This window comes from Oncorhynchus nerka, unplaced genomic scaffold, assembly GCF_034236695.1.
Source record: "Oncorhynchus nerka isolate Pitt River unplaced genomic scaffold, Oner_Uvic_2.0 unplaced_scaffold_947, whole genome shotgun sequence".
Classification (NCBI taxonomy): Eukaryota; Metazoa; Chordata; class Actinopteri; order Salmoniformes; family Salmonidae; genus Oncorhynchus; species Oncorhynchus nerka.
The window spans coordinates 161,063-184,168 of record NW_027040362.1 but is presented as its reverse complement, the minus strand read 5'-3'; the positions used below and the strand labels follow the sequence as shown (position 1 = coordinate 184,168).

Genomic DNA, 23,106 nt, shown 5'->3' with positions numbered 1-23,106 from the left:
ATATAAAGACAAAGACGCAATTAAAAACTGCACATTCCGAAACGAGTGAGATAATCAAGGGAAACGTAACTGTAAGCTCGTAACCAGCAGTGACTCCCTACCTGTAGTTGATGGGTGACCAGGATGATACTCTTCCCCTTCAGGGTCTTCTTGATACACTCCTCAAAGATGTGTTTCCCTACGTGGGCGTCCACCGCAGACAGAGGGTCGTCCAGCAGGATGATGTCTTTGTTGGAGTAGACTGCTCTGGCCAGACTGATCCTCTGCTTCTGACCCCCAGACAGGTTCAGGCCTCGCTCACCTATCTACAGAACCAGCAATACAACCCAGTCAGAACAGAACAGGTTCAGACATCCCTCATCTATCTACAGAACCAGCAATACAACCCAGTCAGAACAGAACAGGTTCAGACATCACACCTATCTACAGAACCAGCAATACAACCCAGTCAGTACAGAACAGGTTCAGACATCCCTCATCTATCTACAGAACCAGCAATACAACCCAGTCAGAACAGAACAGGTTCAGACATCCCTCACCTATCTACAGGACCTCATATATAATAGAGTTAAACAAGCTCTCCTATCTACAGAGAAAACCCAGTCGGTAGCGTCCAGGTTCGGGCCCTGTTCATCTATCTACAGAGAAAACCCAGTCGGTAGTGTCCAGGTTCGGGCCCTGTTCATCTATCTACAGAGAAAACCCAGTCGGTAGCGTCCAGGTTCGGGCCCTGTTCATCTATCTACAGAGAAAAACCCAGTCGGTTAGCGTCCAGGTTCGGGCCCTGTTCATCTATCTACAGAGAAAACCCAGTCGGTAGCGTCCAGGTTCGGGCCCTGTTCATCTATCTACAGAGAAAACCCAGTCGGTAGCGTCCAGGTTCGGGCCCTGTTCATCTATCTACAGAGAAAACCCAGTCGGTAGCGTCCAGGTTCGGCCCTGTTATTTGAAAGTCAAAAGGCATTCTGAGCTCGAGCATCAAATGAACGACTCAAACCCTGGATATATGTGAGCCCTTACCTCAGTTTGATCGCCATAGGGAAGAATAGCCAGATCTGGTATCAGGCTACAGGCACTGATGACTTTGTCATACCTTTACGAAAGACAAAAATGTGCAATAATAATTAAGACACTTAATTCAGGAGAACAACATGGTTATCAGGGATTCATTCTGGAGAACCACATGGTTATCAGGGATTCATTCAGGTGAACAACATGGTTATCAGGGATTCATTCAGGTGAACAACATGGTTATCAGGGATTCATTCATTCAGGAGAACAACATGGTTATCAGGGATTCATTCATTCTGGAGAACAACATGGTTATCAGGGATTTATTAAGGAGAACAACATGGTTATCAGGGATTTATTCAGGAGAACAACATGGTTATCAGGGATTCATTCTGGAGAACAACATGGTTATCAGGGATTCATTCATTCTGGAGAACAACATGGTTATCAGGGATTCATTCATTCAGGAGAACAACATGGTTATCAGGGATTCATTAATTCAGGAGAACAACATGGTTATCAGGGATTCATTCATTCAGGAGAACAACATGGTTATCAGGGATTCATTCTGGAGAACAGCATGGTTATCAGGGATTCATTCAGGTGAACAACATGGTTATCAGGGATTAATTCAGGAGAACAACATGGTTATCAGGGATTCATTCATTCAGGAGAACAACATGGTTATCAGGGATTCATTCATTCAGGAGAACAACATGGTTATCAGGGATTCATTCTGGAGAACAACATGGTTATCAGGGATTCATTAATTCAGGAGAACAACATGGTTATCAGGGATTCATTCATTCAGGAGAACAACATGGTTATCAGGGATTCATTCAGGTGAACAACATGGTTATCAGGGATTAATTCAGGAGAACAACATGGTTATCAGGGATTCATTCATTCTGGAGAACAACATGGTTATCAGGGATTCATTCATTCAGGAGAACAACATGGTTATCAGGGATTCATTCTGGAGAACAACATGTTTATCAGGGATTCATTCAGGAGAACAACATGGTTATCAGGGATTCATTCATTCAGGAGAACAACATGGTTATCAGGGATTCATTCATTCAGGAGAACAACATGGTTATCAGGGATTCATTCTGTAGAACAACATGGTTATCAGGGATTCATTAATTCTGGAGAACAACATGGTTATCAGGGATTCATTCTGTAGAACAACATGGTTATCAGGGATTCATTAATTCTGGAGAACAACATGGTTATCAGGGATTCATTAATTCTGGAGAACAACATGGTTATCAGGGATTCATTCTGGAGAACAGCATGGTTATCAGGGATTCATTCTGGAGAACAACATGGTTATCAGGGATTCATTCATTCTGGAGAACAACATGGTTATCAGGGATTCATTCAGGAGAACAACATGGTTATCAGGGATTCATTCTGGAGAACAACATGGTTATCAGGGATTCATTCATTCTGGAGAACAACATGGTTATCAGGGATTCATTCAGGAGAACCACATGGTTATCAGGGATTAATTCTGGAGAACCACATGGGTTAAGATACTAAAACAGCTGATAGTCCTGTGGAATTGCTGAGGTGAAATGTCATGGATAGTGTACTATCTACTAGATGGACTAAAAGAGCACAGACAGGATTTATCTGGCCAGTGATAGGCTGGACGGGATCAGCCTAAATGGGGTAAACTGAGGATAGACTTCCTCTACAGTTACTGATTAGCCTCTGCTCTGTTCCTGACAACAGCTCTGCCAATCTTCCACCCGATGACATAACACACACGGTCATGTGGTAGTCTGAAGCAGAACAGGTCCAGCCACTCTACCATAACCACTGTTGTGGTGACCCTAAACATGGCCAGGTAAAGCAAAGGAGAACAGACCAGAGTAACATTACCTGGCCAGGTAAAGTAAAGGAGAACAGACCACAGTAACATTACCTGGCAGTTAAAGTAAAGGAGAACAGACCACAGTAACATTACCTGGCCAGGTAAAGTAAAGGAGAACAGACCACAGTAACATTACCTGGCCAGGTAAATTAAAGGACAACAGACCAGAGTAACATTACCTGGCAGGTAAATTAAAGGACAACAGACCAGAGTAACATTACCTGGCCAGGTAAAGGAGAACAGACCACAGTAACATTACCTGGCAGGTAAATTAAAGGAGAACAGACCACTGTAACATTACCTGGCCAGGTAAAGTAAAGGAGAACAGACCACAGTAACACTACCTAGCAGGTAAAGTAAAGGAGAACAGACCAGAGTAACATTACCTGGCCAGGTAAAGGAGAACAGACCACAGTAACATTACCTGGCCAGGTAAAGTAAAGGAGAACAGACCACAGTAACATTACCTGGCCAGGTAAAGTAAAGGAGAACAGACCACAGTAACATTACCTGGCCAGGTAAATTAAAGGAGAACAGACCACAGTAATATTACCTGGCCAGGTAAAGGAGAACAGACCACAGTAACATTACCTGGCAGGTAAATTAAAGGACAACAGACCAGAGTAACATTACATGGCCAGGTAAAGCAAAGGAGAACAGACCACAGTAACATTACCTGGCCAGGTAAAGGAGAACAGACCACAGTAACATTACCTGGCCAGGTAAAGTAAAGGAGAACAGACCACAGTAACATTACCTGGCCAGGTGAGGTAAAGGAGAACAGACCACAGTAACATTACCTGGCCAGGTAAAGGAGAACAGACCACAGTAACATTACCTGGCCAGGTAAAGTAAAGGAGAACAGACCACAGTAACATTACCTGGCCAGGTAAAGTAAAGGAGAACAGACCACAGTAACATTACCTGGCAGGTAAAGGAGAACAGACCACAGCAACATTACCTGGCCAGGTAAAGTAAAGGAGAACAGACCACAGTAACATTACCTGGCCAGGTGAAGTAAAGGAGAACAGACCACAGTAATGACTTAAATGTAAATGTAAATGTAACATTACCTGGCCAGGTAAAGTAAAGGAGAACAGACCACAGTAACATTACCTGGCCAGGTAAAGTAAAGGAGAACAGTAACAGTAACATTACCTGACCAGGTAAAGTAAAGGAGAACAGTAACAGTAACATTACCTGGCCAGGTAAAGTAAAGGAGAACAGTAAGAGTAACATTACCTGACCAGGTAAAGTAAAGGAGAACAGTAACAGTAACATTACCTGACCAGGTAAAGTAAAGGAGAACAGTAACAGTAACATTACCTGGCCAGGTAAAGTAAAGGAGAACAGACCACAGTAACATTACCTGGCCAGGTAAAGTAAAGGAGAACAGTAACAGTAACATTACCTGGCCAGGTAAAGTAAAGGAGAACAGTAACAGTAACATTACCTGACCAGGTAAAGTAAAGGAGAACAGTAACAGTAACATTACCTGACCAGGTAAAGTAAAGGAGAACAGTAACAGTAACATTACCTGACCAGGTAAAGTAAAGGAGAACAGTAACAGTAACATTACCTGACCAGGTAAAGTAAAGGAGAACAGACCACAGTAACATTACCTGACCAGGTAAAGTAAAGGAGAACAGTAACAGTAACATTACCTGACCAGGTAAAGTAAAGGAGAACAGTAACAGTAACATTACCTGACCAGGTAAAGTAAAGGAGAACAGACCACAGTAACATTACCTGACCAGGTAAAGTAAAGGAGAACAGTAACAGTAACATTACCTGGCCAGGTAAAGTAAAGGAGAACAGTAACAGTAACATTACCTGACCAGGTAAAGTAAAGGAGAACAGACCACAGTAACATTACCTGGCCAGGTAAAGTAAAGGAGAACAGTAACAGTAACATTACCTGACCAGGTAAAGTAAAGGAGAACAGACCACAGTAACAGTACCTGGCCAGGTAAAGTAAATGAGAACAGTAAGAGTAACATTACCTGGCCAGGTAAAGTAAAGGAGAACAGACCACAGTAACATTACCTGACCAGGTAAAGTAAAGGAGAACAGTAACAGTAACATTACCTGACCAGGTAAAGTAAAGGAGAACAGACCACAGTAACATTACCTGGTCTGGTTGAAGGGTTCCCCCATCAAGATATTGTCTTGGACCGTACCGTGGAAGATCCAGGCCTGCTGGGAAACGTAGGCAAACTGTCCGTCTGCTGTGACTGAACCATGCTGCAGGTGCATCTGGGGAACATATGAGACCATTCATTTGACCGTGTCTGGCCATTTTCAGTCATTTATACTATGTGGCATGTATTGTTTGTATACTTGAACATTTAACTGATAAATGGGGAACAAACACTTTGAAGCAAACCTGTTCTAAGATGCTCGATATCAGCGATGTCTTCCCACTTCCCACGTTGCCACAGATACCAAGCAGGTTTCCCTAAAAAGGAAAAACAGTCATCAGAAAATCAATCACATAACTCTGAACCCTGCTTAACCTATATTAACTCTGACCCCTGCTTAACCTATATTAACTCTGACCCCTGCTTAACCTATATTAACTCTGACCCCTGCTTAACCTATATTAACTCCGACCCCTGCTTAACCTATATTAACTCCGACCCCTGAACCTATATTAACTCTGCCCCTTACCTCATCTAACCCCTGCTTAACCTATATTAACTCCGACCCCTGCTTAACCTATATTAACTCCGACCCCTGCTTACCTCATCTAACTCCGACCCCTGCTTACCTCATCTAACTCTGACCCCTGCTTAACCCATCTAACTCTGACCCCTGCTTACCTCATCTAACTCTGACCCCTGCTTACCTCATCTAACTCTGACCCCTGCTTACCTCATCTAACTCTGACCCCTGCTTAACCTATATTAACTCAGACCCCTGCTTACCTCATCTAACTCCGACTCCTGCTTACCTCATCTAACTCTGACCCCTGCTTAACCTATATTAACTCTGACCCCTGCTTACCTCATCTAACTCAGACCCCTGCTTACCTCATCTAACTCTGACCCCTGCTTACCTCATCTAACTCTGACCCCTGCTTACCTCATCTAACTCCGACCCCTGCTTACCTCATCTAACTCCGACCCCTGCTTACCTCATCTAACTCTGACCTCTGCTTACCTCATCTAACTCCGACCCCTGCTTACCTCATCTAACTCTGACCCCTGCTTACCTCATCTAACTCCGACCCCTGCTTACCTCATCTAACTCCGACCCCTGCTTACCTCATCTAACTCTGACCCCTGCTTACCTCATCTAACTCTGACCCCTGCTTACCTCATCTAACTCTGACCACTGCTTACCTCATCTAACTCTGACCCCTGCTTACCTCATCTAACTCTGACCCCTGCTTACCTCATCTAACTCTACCCCTGCTTACCTCACTCTCTGACCCCTGCTTACCTATATCTAACTCCGACCCCTGCTTACCTCATCTAACTCTGACCCCTGCTTACCTCATCTAACTCTGACCCCTGCTTAACCTATATTAACTCTGACCCCTGCTTAACCTATATTAACTCTGACCCCTGCTTAACCTATATTAACTCTGACCCCTGCTTAACCTATATTAACTCTGACCCCTGCTTACCTCACCTAACCCAGACCCCACTCATCCCATCTCACCCAATAAAAAGCCCTATCTAACCCAAACCCCACTCACCCCATCTCACCCAATAAAAAGCCCTATCTAACCCAGACCCCACTCACCCCATCTAACCCAATCAAAATCCCTATCTAACCCAGACCCCATCTCACCCAATCAAAAGCCCTATCTAACCCCAACCAGCACCTACCTTTGGCAGGTTGAAGGAGATGTTTCTCAGGGTGGGCTTGGCCTCGGTCTTGCCCGGTGTGTGAGTCCCGTTCTGGCCCTGTGGTTCCACCTTCCCTCCCTTCAGAGAGGCGGTGGTGCCTGGTGCCGTAGTGGTTGTCTGTCCTTCAGGCCTGGCCCAGGTGAATGTTGCCTTCTCCATGACCAGGGCCAAGGAGGACCCGTGTCTCTGGACCAGGTACGAGTCTGGGTTCTGTGTCATCAGCAGTTTCTACACACACACAGAGAGTGGACACGCACACGCACGCACACACACATACACAAACCCCCCACACACACACACACACACAAACACAGAGTGGACACGCACACACACAGAGAGTGGACACGCACACACACATACACAACCCCCCCGCCCCCACACACACACACACACAAGCAGGCACACACACACAAACACATCCACCCCCCACCCCCAGGCACACACGCAGGCACACACACACACACACACACACACACACACACACACACACACACACACATAATCACAAATGTAAACATGTAGATTTACACACATACAAAGTATACAAACCCACACACACACACACACACACACACACACACACACACACACACACACACACACAGTAAACAAAGTAAACACACACACACAGTAAACACACACACACACACACAGTAAACACACAGAGCTTATCTTCATGCTACAAAGAGACTGATAACAGAAATGCTTAGGACACATGTGCTTCATGATATACAGTAAGAGGATGAAGTTGATGATTGATCATGTTTTAAAGGAGAGGAGGCTCACCTTTAGCCGGGCTAGCGATACCAGTCCCTCGGCTATGGCTTTGACAGAGAACGGCAGCAAACCCAGGGAGAACCGCATGGAGTTAAAGATGGCGATTGTGGTAAAAGCCTGGTAAAAACAAGATGGCCATTAGGGTAACAGCCTGGTAAAAACAAGATGGCGATTAGGGTAAAAGCCTGGTAAAAACAAGATGGCGATTAGGGTAAACAGCCTGGTAAAAACCAGATGGCGATTAGGGTAACAGCCTGGTAAAAACAAGATGGCGATTAGGGTAACAGCCTGGTAAAAACAAGATGGCGATTAGGGTAAACAGCCTGGTAAAAACAAGATGGCGATGAGGGTAAACAGCCTGGTAAAAACAAGATGGCGATTAGGGTAACAGCCTGGTAAAAACAAGATGGCGATGAGGGTAACAGCCTGGTAAAAACAAGATGGCGATTAGGGTAACAGCCTGGTAAAAACAAGATGGCGATTAGGGTAACAGCCTGGTAAAAACAAGATGGCGATTAGGGTAACAGCCTGGTAAAAACAAGATGGCGATTAGGGTAAACAGCCTGGTAAAAACAAGATGGCGATGAGGGTAAACAGCCTGGTAAAAACAAGATGGCGATTGTGGTAAAAGCCTGGTAAAAACAAGATGGCGATTGTGGTAACAGCCTGGTAAAAACAAGATGGCGATTGTGGTAACAGCCTGGTAAAAACAAGATGGCGATGAGGGTAACAGCCTGGTAAAAACAAGATGGCGATTAGGGTAACAGCCTGGTAAAAACAAGATGGCGATTAGGGTAAACAGCCTGGTAAAAACAAGATGGCGATGAGGGTAACAGCCTGGTAAAAACAAGATGGCGATTAGGGTAACAGCCTGGTAAAAACAAGATGGCGATTAGGGTAAACAGCCTGGTAAAAACAAGATGGCGATTAGGTATTAGGTCTAGGTATTAGGACTAGGTATTAGGACTAGGTATTAGGTCTAGGTATTAGGTCTAGGTATTAGGACTAGGTATTAGGACTAGGTATTAGGACTAGGTATTAGGACTAGGTATTAGGACTAGGTCTAGGTATTAGGACTAGGTATAGGTATTAGGACTAGGTATTAGGACTAGGTATTAGGACAAGGTATTATGTCTAGGTATTAGGTATAGGTATTAGGACCAGGTATTAGGTCTAGGTATTAGGACTAGGTATTAGGTCTAGGTATTGGGACTAGGTATTAGGTCTAGGTATTAGGACCAGGTATTAGGACTAGGTCTAGGTATTAGGTCTAGGTATTAGGACTAGGTATTAGGTCTAGCTATTAGGACCAGGTATTAGGTCTAGGTATTAGGACTAGGCGTTAGGAATAGGTATTAAGACTAGGTCTAGGTATTAGGACTAGGTATTAGGTCTAGGTATTAGGACTAGGTATTAGGTCTAGGTATTGGGACTATGTATTAGGTCTAGGTATTAGGTCTAGGTAATAGGACTAGGTATTAGGACCAGGTATTAGGACTAGGTCTAGGTATTAGGACCAGGTATTAGGACTAGGACTAGGTATTAGGACTATGTATTAGGACTAGGACTAGGTATTAGGACTAGGTATTAGGACTAAGTCTAGGTATTAGGACTAGGTATTAGGACTAGGTATTAGGTCTAGGTATTAGGACTAGGTATTAGGACTAGGTCTAGGTATTAGGACTAGGTATTAGGTCTAGGTATTAGGACTAGGTATTAGGACCAGGTATTAGGTCTAGGTATTAGGTCTAGGTATTAGGACTAGGTATTAGAACTAGGTATTAGGACCAGGTATTAGGTATAGGTATTAGGTCTAGGCATTAGGACCAGGTATTAGGTCTAGGTATTAGGACTAGGTATTAGGTCTAGGTATTAGGACTAGGTATTAGGTCTAGGTATTGGGACTAGGTATTAGGTCTATGTATTAGGTCTAGGTAATAGGACTAGGTATTAGGACCAGGTATTAGGACTAGGTCTAGGTATTAGGACCAGGAATTAGGACTAGGACTAGGTATTAGGACTAGGTATTAGGACTAGGACTAGGTATTAGGACTAGGTATTAGGACTAAGTCCAGGTATTAGGACTAGGTATTAGACCTAGGTATTAGGACTAGGTATTAGGTCTAGGTATTAGGACTAGGTATTAGGACTAGGTCTAGGTATTAGGACTAGGTATTAGGTCTAGGTATTAGGACTAGGTATTAGGACCAGGTATGAGGTCTAGGTATTAGGTCTAGGTATTATGACTAGGTATTAGGTATAGGTATTAGGACTAGGACTAGGTATTAGAACTAGGTATTAGGTCTAGGTATTAGGACTAGGACCAGGTATTAGGACTAGGACTAGGTATTAGGCCTAGGACTAGGTATTAGGTCTAGGTATTAGGACTAGGACTAGGTATTAGGTCTAGGTATTAGGACTAGGTATTAGGACTAGGACTAGGTATTAGGTATAGGTAATAGGACTAGGTATTAGGACTAGGTATTAGGTCTAGGTATTAGGACTAGGTATTAGGACTAGGTATTAGGACTAGGACTAGGTATTAGGTCTAGGTATTAGGACTAGGTATTAGGACTAGGACTAGGTATTAGGTCTAGATATTAGGACTAGGTATTAGGACTAGGTATTAGATCTAGGTATTAGGACTAGGTATTAGGACTAGGTCTAGGTATTAGGACTACGTATTAGGACTAGGTATTAGGACTAGGTATTAGGTCTAGGTATTAGGACTAGGTATTAGGACTAGGTATTGAGACTAGGTCTAGTTATTAGGACTAGGTATTAGGACTAGGTATTAGGTCTAGGTATAAGGACTAGGTATTTTAACTAGGTATTAGGACTAGGTATTAGGTCTAGGTATAAGGACTAGGTATTAGGACTAGGTATTAGGACTAGGTAATAAGTCTAGGTATTAGGACAAGGTATTAGGACTAGGTACTAGGACTAGGCATTAGGACTAGGCATTAGGTATACTACTCACTTCCGAGGAGCTGAGGGGCAGGCCCAGCAGGGTGTGGACTACGAAGGTGAGGATGGTTGCCAGGGTGGGGATGATGGTTGTGATGGAGGAGTTGATACTCTGGATGTAGCCAGCCATCTCCAGCAGCTGCTTCTCAGCCTTCCTGATGTCTGATGGGGAAACACAGGACGGCAGATATGGAATGTGTACAAAATGGATCCCTATTCCCTTTATATGGCACTATATCCAAACACACTGTATACACTGTAAACAACGCTCTAATAAAGATTTATACCAAATGTTCTAGAACTCTAATAATATACTAGTATGTACAGTGACTATAGAACTCTAATAATATATTAGTATGTACAGTGACTATGGAACTCTAATAATATACTAGTATGTACAGTGACTATAGAACTCTAATAATATACTAGTATGTACAGTGACTATAGAACTCTAATAATATAGTAACTGACTATAGAACTCTAATAATATAGAACTAGTATGTACAGTGACTATAGAACTCTAATAATATACTAGTATGTACAGTGACTATAGAACTCTAATAATATACTAGTATGTACAGTGACTATAGAACTCTAATAATATACTAGTATGTACAGTGACTATAGAACTCTAATAATATACTAGTATGTACAGTGACTATAGAACTCTAATAATATACTAGTATCTACAGTGACTACAGAACTCTAATAATATACTAGTATGTACAGTGACTATTGAACTCTAATAATATACTAGTATGTACAGTGACTATAGAACTCTAATAATATACTAGTATGTACAGTGACTATAGAACTCTAATAATATACTAGTATGTACAGTGACTATAGAACTCTAATAATATAGAACTCTAATAATATACTAGTATGTACAGTGACTATAGAACTCTAATAATATACTAGTATGTACAGTGACTATAGAACTCTAATAATATACTAGTATGTACAGTGACTATAGAACTCTAATAATATACTAGTATGTACAGTGACTATAGAACTCTAATAATATACTAGTATGTACAGTGACTATAGAACTCTAATAATATACTAGTATGTACAGTGACTATAGAACTCTAATAATATAGAACTCTAATAATATACTAGTATGTACAGTGACTATAGAACTCTAATAATAAACTAGTATGTACAGTGACTATAGAACTCTAATAATATACTAGTATGTACAGTGACTATAGAACTCTAATAATATACTAGTATGTACAGTGACTATAGAACTCTAATAATATACTAGTATGTACAGTGACTATAGAACTCTAATAATATAGAACTCTAATAATATACTAGTATGTACAGTGACTATAGAACTCTAATAATATACTAGTATGTACAGTGACTATAGAACTCTAATAATATACTAGTATGTACAGTGACTATAGAACTCTAAAAATATAGAACTCTAATAATATACTAGTATGTACAGTGACTATAGAACTCTAATAATATACTAGTATGTACAGTGACTATAGAACTCTAATAATATACTAGTATGTACAGTGACTATAGAACTCTAATAATATACTAGTATGTACAGTGACTATAGAACTCTAATAATATACTAGTATGTACAGAGACTATAGAACTCTAATAATATACTAGTATGTACAGTGACTATAGAACTCTAATAATATAGAACTCTAATAATATACTAGTATGTACAGTGACTATAGAACTCTAATAATAAACTAGTATGTACAGTGACTATAGAACTCTAATAATATACTAGTATGTACAGTGACTATAGAACTCTAATAATATACTAGTATGTACAGAGACTATAGAACTCTAATAATATACTAGTATGTACAGTGACTATAGAACTCTAATAATATAGAACTCTAATAATATACTAGTATGTACAGTGACTATAGAACTCTAATAATATACTAGTATGTACAGTGACTACAGAACTCTAATAATATACTAGTATGTACAGTGACTATAGAACTCTAATAATATACTAGTATGTACAGTGACTACAGAACTCTAATAATATACTAGTATGTACAGTGACTATAGAACTCTAATAATATACTAGTATGTACAGTGACTATAGAACTCTAATAATATAGAACTCTAATAATATACTAGTATGTACAGTGACTATAGAACTCTAATAATATACTAGTATCTACAGTGACTACAGAACTCTAATAATATACTAGTATGTACAGTGACTATAGAACTCTAATAATATACTAGTATCTACAGTGACTATAGAACTCTAATAATATACTAGTATGTACAGTGACTACAGAACTCTAATAATATACTAGTATGTACAGTGACTATAGAACTCTAATAATATACTAGTATCTACAGTGACTATAGAACTCTAATAATATACTAGTATGTACAGTGACTACAGAACTCTAATAATATACTAGTATGTACAGTGACTACAGAACTCTAATAATATACTAGTATGTACAGTGACTATAGAACTCTAATAATATAGAACTCTAATAATATACTAGTATGTACAGTGACTACAGAACTCTAATAATATACTAGTATGTACAGTGACTACAGAACTCTAATAATATACTAGTATGTACAGTGACTATAGAACTCTAATAATATATTAGTATGTACAGTGACTATAGAACTCTAATAATATACTAGTATGTACAGTGACTATTGAACACTAATAATATACTAGTATGTACAGTGACTACAGAACTCTAATAATATACTAGTATGTACAGTGACTATAGAACTCTAATAATATATTAGTATGTACAGTGACTATAGAACTCTAATAATATACTAGTATGTACAGTGACTATTGAACTCTAATAATATACTAGTATGTACAGTGACTACAGAACTCTAATAATATACTAGTATGTACAGTGACTATAGAACTCTAATAATATACTAGTATGTACAGTGACTATAGAACTCTAATAATATACTAGTATGTACAGTGACTATAGAACTCTAATAATATACTAGTATGTACAGTGACTATAGAACTCTAATAATATAGAACTCTAATAATATACTAGTATGTACAGTGACTATAGAACTCTAATAATATACTAGTATGTACAGTGACTATAGAACTCTAATAATATACTAGTATGTACAGTGACTATAGAACTCTAATAATATACTAGTATGTACAGTGACTATAGAACTCTAATAATATACTAGTATGTACAGTGACTATAGAACTCTAATAATATAGAACTCTAATAATATACTAGTATGTACAGTGACTATAGAACTCTAATAATATACTAGTATGTACAGTGACTATAGAACTCTAATAATATAGAACTCTAATAATATACTAGTATGTACAGTGACTATAGAACTCTAATAATAAACTAGTATGTACAGTGACTATAGAACTCTAATAATATACTAGTATGTACAGTGACTATAGAACTCTAATAATATACTAGTATGTACAGAGACTATAGAACTCTAATAATATACTAGTATGTACAGTGACTATAGAACTCTAATAATATAGAACTCTAATAATATACTAGTATGTACAGTGACTATAGAACTCTAATAATAAACTAGTATGTACAGTGACTATAGAACTCTAATAATATACTAGTATGTACAGTGACTATAGAACTCTAATAATATACTAGTATGTACAGAGACTATAGAACTCTAATAATATACTAGTATGTACAGTGACTATAGAACTCTAATAATATAGAACTCTAATAATATACTAGTATGTACAGTGACTATAGAACTCTAATAATATACTAGTATGTACAGTGACTACAGAACTCTAATAATATACTAGTATGTACAGTGACTATAGAACTCTAATAATATAGAACTCTAATAATATACTAGTATGTACAGTGACTATAGAACTCTAATAATATACTAGTATGTACAGTGACTATAGAACTCTAATAATATACTAGTATGTACAGTGACTATAGAACTCTAATAATATACTAGTATGTACAGTGACTATAGAACTCTAATAATATACTAGTATGTACAGAGACTATAGAACTCTAATAATATACTAGTATGTACAGTGACTATAGAACTCTAATAATATACTAGTATGTACAGTGACTATAGAACTCTAATAATATACTAGTATCTACAGTGACTATAGAACTCTAATAATATACTAGTATGTACAGTGACTACAGAACTCTAATAATATACTAGTATGTACAGTGACTATAGAACTCTAATAATATACTAGTATCTACAGTGACTATAGAACTCTAATAATATACTAATATGTACAGTGACTACAGAACTCTAATAATATACTAGTATGTACAGTGACTATAGAACTCTAATAATATAGAACTCTAATAATATACTAGTATGTACAGTGACTACAGAACTCTAATAATATACTAGTATGTACAGTGACTACAGAACTCTAATAATATACTAGTATGTACAGTGACTATAGAACTCTAATAATATACTAGTATGTACAGTGACTATAGAACTCTAATAATATAGAACTCTAATAATATACTAGTATGTACAGTGACTACAGAACTCTAATAATATACTAGTATGTACAGTGACTACAGAACTCTAATAATATACTAGTATGTACAGTGACTATAGAACTCTAATAATATATTAGTATGTACAGTGACTATAGAACTCTAATAATATACTAGTATGTACAGTGACTATTGAACACTAATAATATACTAGTATGTACAGTGACTACAGAACTCTAATAATATACTAGTATGTACAGTGACTATAGAACTCTAATAATATATTAGTATGTACAGTGACTATAGAACTCTAATAATATACTAGTATGTACAGTGACTATTGAACTCTAATAATATACTAGTATGTACAGTGACTACAGAACTCTAATAATATACTAGTATGTACAGTGACTATAGAACTCTAATAATATACTAGTATGTACAGTGACTATAGAACTCTAATAATATACTAGTATGTACAGTGACTATAGAACTCTAATAATATACTAGTATGTACAGTGACTATAGAACTCTAATAATATAGAACTCTAATAATATACTAGTATGTACAGTGACTATAGAACTCTAATAATATACTAGTATGTACAGTGACTATAGAACTCTAATAATATACTAGTATGTACAGTGACTATAGAACTCTAATAATATACTAGTATGTACAGTGACTATAGAACTCTAATAATATACTAGTATGTACAGTGACTATAGAACTCTAATAATATACTAGCATGTACAGAGACTATAGAACTCTAATAATATACTAGTATGTACAGTGACTATAGAACTCTAATAATATACTAGTATGTACAGTGACTATAGAACTCTAATAATATACTAGTATGTACAGTGACTATAGAACTCTAATAATATACTAGTATGTACAGTGACTATAGAACTCTAATAATATACTAGTATGTACAGTGACTATAGAACTCTAATAATATACTAGTATGTACAGTGACTATAGAACTCTAATAATATACTAGTATGTACAGTGACTATAGAACTCTAATAATATACTAGCATGTACAGAGACTATAGAACTCTAATAATATACTAGTATGTACAGTGACTATAGAACTCTAATCATATAGAACTCTAATAATATACTAGTATGTACAGTGACTATAGAACTCTAATAATAAACTAGTATGTACAGTGACTATAGAACTCTAATAATATACTAGTATGTACAGTGACTATAGAACTCTAATAATATACTAGTATGTACAGAGACTATAGAACTCTAATAATATACTAGTATGTACAGTGACTATAGAACTCTAATAATATAGAACTCTAATAATATACTAGTATGTACAGTGACTATAGAACTCTAATAATATACTAGTATGTACAGTGACTACAGAACTCTAATAATATACTAGTATGTACAGTGACTATAGAACTCTAATAATATACTAGTATGTACAGTGACTACAGAACTCTAACAATATACTAGTATGTACAGTGACTATAGAACTCTAATAATATACTAGTATGTACAGTGACTATAGAACTCTAATAATATACTAGTATGTACAGTGACTATAGAACTCTAATAATATACTAGTATGTACAGTGACTATTGAACTCTAATAATATACTAGTATGTACAGTGACTATAGAACTCTAATAATATACTAGTATGTACAGTGACTATAGAACTCTAATAATATAGAACTCTAATAATATACTAGTATCTACAGTGACTATAGAACTCTAATAATAAACTAGTATGTTCAGTGACTATAGAACTCTAATAATATACTAGTATGTACAGTGACTACAGAACTCTAATAATATAGAACTCTAATAATATACTAGTATGTACAGTGACTATAGAACTCTAATAATATACTAGTATGTACAGTGACTATAGAACTCTAATAATATACTAGTATGTACAGTGACTATAGAACTCTAATAATATAGAACTCTAATAATATACTAGTATGTACAGTGACTATAGAACTCTAATAATATACTAGTATGTACAGTGACTACAGAACTCTAATAATAAACTAGTATGTACAGTGACTACAGAACTCTAATAATATACTAGTATGTACAGTGACTATAGAACTCTAATAATATACTAGTATGTACAGTGACTATAGAACTCTAATAATATACTAGTATGTACAGTGACTATAGAACTCTAATAATATACTAGTATGTACAGTGACTATAGAACTCTAATAATATAGAACTCTAATAATATACTAGTATGTACAGTGACTATAGAACTCTAATAATATACTAGTATGTACAGTGACTATAGAACTCTAATAATATACTAGTATGTACAGTGACTATAGAACTCTAATAATATACTAGTATGTACAGTGACTATAGAACTCTAATAATATACTAGTATGTACAGTGACTATAGAACTCTAATAATATACTAGTATGTACAGTGACTATAGAACTCTAATAATATAGAACTATAGAACTCTAATAATGTACTAGTATGTACAGTGACTATAGAACTCTAATAATATACTAGTATGTACAGTGACTATAGAACTCTAATAATATACTAGTATGTACAGTGACTATAGAACTCTAATAATATACTACTAGTATGTACAGTGACTATAGAACTCTAATAATATACTAGTATGTACAGTGACTATAGAACTCTAATAATATACTAGTATGTACAGTGACTATTGAACTCTAATAATATACTAGTATGTACAGTGACTATAGAACTCTAATAATATACTAGTATGTACAGTGACTATAGAACTCTAATAATATAGAACTCTAATAATATACTAGTATCTACAGTGACTATAGAACTCTAATAATAAACTAGTATGTACAGTGACTATAGAACTCTAATAATATACTAGTATATACAGTGACTACAGAACTCTAATAATATAGAACTCTAATAATATACTAGTATGTACAGTGACTATAGAACTCTAATAATATACTAGTATGTACAGTGACTATAGAACTCTAATAATATACTAGTATGTACAGTGACTACAGAACTCTAATAATATAGAACTCTAATAATATACTAGTATGTACAGTGACTATAGAACTCTAATAATATACTAGTATGTACAGTGACTATAGAACTCTAATAATATACTAGTATGTACAGTGACTATAGAACTCTAATAATATACTAGTATGTACAGTGACTATAGAACTCGAATAATATAGAACTCTAATAATGTACTAGTATGTACAGTGACTACAGAACTCTAATAATATACTAGTATGTACAGTGACTATAGAACTCTAATAATATACTAGTATGTACAGTGACTATTGAACTCTAATAATAAAGTAGTATGTACAGTGACTATAGAACTCTAATAATATACTAGTATGTACAGTGACTATAGAACTCTAATAATATACTAGTATGTACAGTGACTATAGAACTCTAATAATATACTAGTATGTACAGTGACTATAGCACTCTAATAATATACTAGTATGTACAGTGACTATAGAACTCTAATAATATACTAGTATGTACAGTGACTATAGAACTCTAATAATATACTAGTATGTACAGTGACTATAGAACTCTAATAATATAGAACTCTAATAATGTACTAGTATGTACAGTGACTATAGAACTCTAATAATATACTAGTATGTACAGTGACTATTGAACTCTAATAATATACTAGTATGTACAGTGACTATAGAACTCTAATAATATACTAGTATGTACAGTGACTATAGAACTCTAATAATATAGAACTCTAATAATATACTAGTATCTACAGTGACTATAGAACTCTAATAATAAACTAGTATGTACAGTGAATATAGAACTCTAATAATATACTAGTATGTACAGTGACTACAGAACTCTAATAATATAGAACTCTAATAATATACTAGTATGTACAGTGACTATAGAACTCTAATAATATACTAGTATGTACAGTGACTATAGAACTCTAATAATATACTAGTATGTACAGTGACTACAGAACTCTAATAATATAGAACTCTAATAATATACTAGTATGTACAGTGACTATAGAACTCTAATAATATAGAACTCTAATAATATACTAGTATGTACAGTGACTATAGAACTCTAATAATATACTAGTATGTACAGTGACTACAGAACTCTAATAATATACTAGTATGTACAGTGACTATAGAACTCTAATAATATACTAGTATGTACAGTGACTATAGAACTCTAATAATATACTAGTATGTACAGTGACTATTGAACTCTAATAATAAAGTAGTATGTACAGTGACTATAGAACTCTAATAATATACTAGTATGTACAGTGACTATAGAACTCTAATAATATACTAGTATGTACAGTGACTATAGAACTCTAATAATATACTAGTATGTACAGTGACTATAGAACTCTAATAATATACTAGTATGTACAGTGACTATAGAACTCTAATAATATACTAGTATGTACAGTGACTACAGAACTCTAATAATATAGAACTCTAATATACTAGTATGTACAGTGACTATAGAACTCTAATAATATACTAGTATGTACAGTGACTACAGAACTCTAATAATAAACTAGTATGTACAGTGACTACAGAACTCTAATAATATACTAGTATGTACAGTGACTATAGAACTCTAATAATATACTAGTATGTACAGTGACTATAGAACTCTAATAATATACTAGTATGTACAGTGACTATAGAACTCTAATAATATACTAGTATGTACAGTGACTATAGAACTCTAATAATATACTAGTATGTACAGTGACTATAGAACTCTAATAATATAGAACTCTAATAATGTACTAGTATGTACAGTGACTATAGAACTCTAATAATATACTAGTATGTACAGTGACTATAGAACTCTAATAATATACTAGTATGTACAGTGACTATAGAACTCTAATAATATACTAGTATGTACAGTGACTATAGAACTCTAATAATATACTAGTATGTACAGTGACTATAGAACTCTAATAATATACTAGTATGTACAGTGACTATTGAACTCTAATAATATACTAGTATGTACAGTGACTATAGAACTCTAATAATATACTAGTATGTACAGTGACTATAGAACTCTAATAATATAGAACTCTAATAATATACTAGTATCTACAGTGACTATAGAACTCTAATAATAAACTAGTATGTACAGTGACTATAGAACTCTAATAATATACTAGTATGTACAGTGACTACAGAACTCTAATAATATAGAACTCTAATAATATACTAGTATGTACAGTGACTATAGAACTCTAATAATATACTAGTATGTACAGTGACTATAGAACTCTAATAATATACTAGTATGTACAGTGACTACAGAACTCTAATAATATAGAACTCTAATAATATACTAGTATGTACAGTGACTATAGAACTCTAATAATATACTAGTATGTACAGTGACTATAGAACTCTAATAATATACTAGTATGTACAGTGACTATAGAACTCTAATAATATACTAGTATGTACAGTGACTATAGAACTCGAATAATATAGAACTCTAATAATGTACTAGTATGTACAGTGACTACAGAACTCTAATAATATACTAGTATGTACAGTGACTATAGAACTCTAATAATATACTAGTATGTACAGTGACTATAGAACTCTAATAATATACTAGTATGTACAGTGACTATTGAACTCTAATAATAAAGTAGTATGTACAGTGACTATAGAACTCTAATAATATACTAGTATGTACAGTGACTATAGAACTCTAATAATATACTAGTATGTACAGTGACTATAGAACTCTAATAATATACTAGTATGTACAGTGACTATAGCACTCTAATAATATACTAGTATGTACAGTGACTATAGAACTCTAATAATATACTAGTATGTACAGTGACTATAGAACTCTAATAATATACTAGTATGTACAGTGACTATAGAACTCTAATAATATAGAACTCTAATAATGTACTAGTATGTACAGTGACTATAGAACTCTAATAATATACTAGTATGTACAGTGACTATTGAACTCTAATAATATACTAGTATGTACAGTGACTATAGAACTCTAATAATATACTAGTATGTACAGTGACTATAGAACTCTAATAATATAGAACTCTAATAATATACTAGTATCTACAGTGACTATAGAACTCTAATAATAAACTAGTATGTACAGTGAATATAGAACTCTAATAATATACTAGTATGTACAGTGACTACAGAACTCTAATAATATAGAACTCTAATAATATACTAGTATGTACAGTGACTATAGAACTCTAATAATATACTAGTATGTACAGTGACTATAGAATTCTAATAATATACTAGTATGTACAGTGACTACAGAACTCTAATAATATAGAACTCTAATAATATACTAGTATGTACAGTGACTATAGAACTCTAATAATATAGAACTCTAATAATATACTAGTATGTACAGTGACTATAGAACTCTAATAATATACTAGTATGTACAGTGACTACAGAACTCTAATAATATACTAGTATGTACAGTGACTATAGAACTCTAATAATATACTAGTATGTACAGTGACTATAGAACTCTAATAATATACTAGTATGTACAGTGACTATTGAACTCTAATAATAAAGTAGTATGTACAGTGACTATAGAACTCTAATAATATACTAGTATGTACAGTGACTATAGAACTCTAATAATATACTAGTATGTACAGTGACTATAGAACTCTAATAATATACTAGTATGTACAGTGACTATAGAACTCTAATAATATACTAGTATGTACAGTGACTATAGAACTCTAATAATATACTAGTATGTACAGTGACTACATAACTCTAATAATATAGAACTCTAATAATATACTAGTATGTACAGTGACTATAGAACTCTAATAATATACTAGTATGTACAGTGACTACAGAACTCTAATAATAAACTAGTATGTACAGTGACTACAGAACTCTAATAATATACTAGTATGTACAGTGACTATAGAACTCTAATAATATACTAGTATGTACAGTGACTATAGAACTCTAATAATATACTAGTATGTACAGTGACTATAGAACTCTAATAATATACTAGTATGTACAGTGACTATAGAACTCTAATAATATAGAACTCTAATAATATACTAGTATGTACAGTGACTATAGAACTCTAATAATATACTAGTATGTACAGTGACTATAGAACTCTAATAATATACTAGTATGTACAGTGACTATAGAACTCTAATAATATACTAGTATGTACAGTGACTATAGAACTCTAATAATATACTAGTATGTACAGTGACTATAGAACTCTAATAATATACTAGTATGTACAGTGACTATAGAACTCTAATAATATACTAGTATGTACAGTGACTATTGAACTCTAATAATATACTAGTATGTACAGTGACTATAGAACTCTAATAATATACTAGTATGTACAGTGACTATAGAACTCTAATAATATAGAACTCTAATAATATACTAGTATCTACAGTGACTATAGAACTCTAATAATAAACTAGTATGTACAGTGACTATAGAACTCTAATAATATACTAGTATGTACAGTGACTACAGAACTCTAATAATATAGAACTCTAATAATATACTAGTATGTACAGTGACTATAGAACTCTAATAATATACTAGTATGTACAGTGACTATAGAACTCTAATAATATACTAGTATGTACAGTGACTACAGAACTCTAATAATATAGAACTCTAATAATATACTAGTATGTACAGTGACTATAGAACTCTAATAATATACTAGTATGTACAGTGACTATAGAACTCTAATAATATACTAGTATGTACAGTGACTATAGAACTCTAATAATATACTAGTATGTACAGTGACTATAGAACTCGAATAATATAGAACTCTAATAATGTACTAGTATGTACAGTGACTACAGAACTCTAATAATATACTAGTATGTACAGTGACTATAGAACTCTAATAATATACTAGTATGTACAGTGACTATAGAACTCTAATAATATACTAGTATGTACAGTGACTATTGAACTCTAATAATAAAGTAGTATGTACAGTGACTATAGAACTCTAATAATATACTAGTATGTACAGTGACTATAGAAC

General features: G+C 34.8%; 1 pseudogene; it reads right to left on the bottom strand.

Moving 5' to 3' along the window:
• LOC135570661 (ATP-binding cassette sub-family C member 12-like) overlaps nt 1-23,106 on the bottom strand; it is a 116,592-nt pseudogene that overhangs the window by 29,082 nt on the left and 64,404 nt on the right.